Raw genomic sequence first — 3,573 nt, 5'->3', positions numbered from 1 at the left:
TATAAAAAAAAAAAAAGAAAAAAAAAATCAGAATTGCACAAACAAATGGAAAAACATTTCATGCTCGTGAATAGGAGGAATCAGTATTAAAATGGCCATACTGCCCAAAGCAAGTTGTAGATTCAATGCTATTCCCATTAAACTACCAATGACATTTTTCACAGAACTAGAATAAACTATTATAAAATTCATATAATCAAAACAGAGCCTGAATAGGCAGGACAATTCTAAGCAAAAAGAATAAAACTAGGAACATAACATTACGCAACTTCAAACTACACTACAGGGCTACAGTAACCAAAACAGCATGTTACTGGTACAAAAGAAAACACATAGACCAATAGAATAGAATAGAAAGCCCAGAAATAATGCTGCACACATACAGCAATCTGATTGTCACCAAAGTTGCCAAAAACAAGCAATGAGGAAAGGACTCCTCATTCAATAAATGGTGCAGAGATAACTGGATATCCATATGCAGAATACTGGAACTGGGTCCATACCTTAAACCACATATGAAAATTAACTCAAGATAGTATGAAGACTTAAATATAAAACCCCAAACTGAAAAAAAAAAAAATACAACCTGTAAGACAACCTAGGGAATACCATTCTGGACATAGGACCTGGCAAAGTTTTTGTGATTATGCCACCAAATGTAATGGCAACAAAAATAAAAATTGAGAAATGAGACATAATTAAACTACAGAGCTTCTGTACAGCAAAAGAAACTATGATCAGAGTAAACAGACAATCCATAGAACAGAGGACAACATTTACAAACTGCGCATCCAACAAAGGTCTGATATTGAGAATCTGTAAGGAACATGAAATTCACAAGCAAAATAAAGCAGCGCCATTAAAAAGTGGGCAAGCACATGAACAGACATTACTCAAAAGAAGACATCATGTGGCCAACAAGCATATGAAAAAAGGAAATTAAATAAAAAGCCTGAATAGGCAAGGCAATAATATACTATTCATCAAAGAAATGCAAATCAAAACTACAGTGAGATACAATCTCACGTCAGTCAGAATTACTATTATTAAAAAATAAAAAAGTAACAGATGCCGGTGAGGTTGCAGAGAAAGGGGAACATTTATATGCTGCTGGTGAGTGTAAATTAGTTCAATCATTGTGGAAAGCAGTATGGCAATATCTCAAAGAGCTAAAGACAGAACTACCATTCAACCTAGCAATATCATTACTAGGTATATACCCAGAGTAATATAAATCATTCTACCATAAAGATACATGTATGTGAATTTTCATTGCAGCATTATTCGCAATATCAAAGGCATGGAATCAATCTAAATGCCCATCAATGACAGATTGGATAAAGAAAATATGGTACATATACACCATGGAACACTATGCAGTCATAAAAACGAATAACATCATGTCCTTTACAGCAACATAGATGGAGCTGAAGGCCATTATCCTAAACAAATTAATGCAGGAACAGAAAAGCAAATACCATATATTTTCACTTATAAGTGGAAGCTAAACAATTAGTACACATGGACAGAACTAAGGGAACAACAGACACAAGGACCTACTTGAGGGTGGAGGGTGGGAGGAGGGAAAGGATATAAAAACCTATCAGGTATTATGCATATTACTTGGATGATGAAATAATCTGTACACCAAACTCCCATGATAGTTTACCTATGTAATAAAACTGTATATGTACCCCTGAACTTAAAAGTAGAAAAACAAAAAATGTGATTTGCATCACTGTGATCATACTTAGATATAAAAATCGTTCAAACAGAAGGAAGATACACCAACTGGATTAGGAATAGCTGGCTGGTAGACATGAAGATCTCTTATCTTCTTATAACATTTGCCAGAGCCAGGGTATTTCTTCCTGGTGGCCTAGGAAGGCACCAGGGTTTGGTGGATGTTTTGGACAGTGATAGACAGTGTCACTATCTTTATGCTCAGACCACATGACCCCACCTTTTTTTTGGTAGAAATGATTGTAATAAAACAAATATTTATGTAGATTTTACTTAAGCCCAGATGCTATTTGAAGCACACTCTATACATTCTTATAGCATGCTTAGAAGAAGTCAATCTTTGAAGTAGGTGCCTTTATTTATCTACATTTTAGAGATAAGAAACCTGTGACATAACTAGGTTGAGTAACTATATTATTATTATGATTGTTCCCATATTACAATGTGGATCCTCAGGGACTAATGTTGCACCCTAGATCTTTTCAAGCCTGTGTAGGAACACCACTTCTAGCCATCCTGTGTCAGCTGAACAAAAGAAGAGAGGGAAGGAGCAAGGGAAAGACAAGTGGAGAGAGAGAGGGGTGGCTGAGGGTTTGCCACAATATCTGCTTCCATGTACTCCAGGCTTCTCAGGACAGCTTCCAAGAATGATCATAACTTAGCTGCTTGTGACTTAAGTGGGAAGAAATAAGCAGCAAGGGAAAGAGACAGAGAAATAATTCCTCCAACCTTGTAGACTCAACGACATTGCAAAATAATATATTGCACGACCAAGTTACCATAGCTTTGTACATTTACAGGCCCATAACAATGACTACTAGTGCATACTCATGGCATTGTCACTTATTACCACTTAGAATCCAAGAACCTGGTATACATCGGATAGAGAGAACCCACACTCATAGAAAGACAGGAGTTCGATGCAGATGAGATTTTTCTGACATGAACAATTCAAGATCATAGCTACTTGATTATTTGCCTTCAGGTAGTGTTAGCAAGTCTGACGATACGGTCCCTCCAGCAGTAGCATTCCAGTCTCTAATTGGCACTGTTATTAGAGTCAAGTGCAATTCATCCCGTTCCTACCTACCCATTTCCCAAACTCAATTTTCAGATACAAAATTTTAAATTGGATTCACAAGTCAGTTTTTGAGTCCCTACTGCATGCCTAGTACTCTGGTAAGTGCTAACGTCTGTGATTTAACTCAGTAACATGGGTATGTTGGAATCTACTGTGCTAGTTTTTGGTCCTCAGCCAAAACTGAGCAGAAAAGTTGTCTATGTTGAGAAAAAAAACTGCTATTCAAGTTCAGAGTCTTATTGGTAAGCTTCCAAGGGCTCTGGGTCTAAGCTTTTATTATTCTGTGTTTAGTTTGCTCAAGTTGATTGTGACTGCTGCAAGCAAGTTGCTCCAGTCCAAACAACGTTTTGGGGCATTAAAGGTGTTATTTTCACTGCTTATTATCAACTTCCAAAAGGATGCTGTAAACAAATGCTGCAGTGATCTCATTAGTTAGTATCTTCTTTGTGCACAGTCCCAGAGTGTTCTGTACTTTCATTATAAGATGTACACATGGAGAGTTGCACAGTACAATACATGTCATGCCTTGGAGAAGAGAAATGATTTAAAGGACTTTTTTGAAGTCCCTTCTTTCAGTGACCTGAAAAATCTTGATCTGTTAGCATTTGAATCTTGGTATAAAAAATCTAAATCTAATTTGGTCTGTGGGTATTATTTGTGACTTTGACTTTTCCTGGAGTGGAGGTAGAGGCGAGGCTGTGATATAACAACAACACAAATACTAAACTAAAACAAAATAAATAAAAGCC

This window comes from Rhinopithecus bieti, unplaced genomic scaffold, assembly GCF_001698545.2.
Source record: "Rhinopithecus bieti isolate Rb0 unplaced genomic scaffold, ASM169854v2 scaffold_32124, whole genome shotgun sequence".
NCBI lineage: Eukaryota > Metazoa > Chordata > Mammalia > Primates > Cercopithecidae > Rhinopithecus > Rhinopithecus bieti.
Note: the sequence above shows the minus strand (reverse complement) of the source record.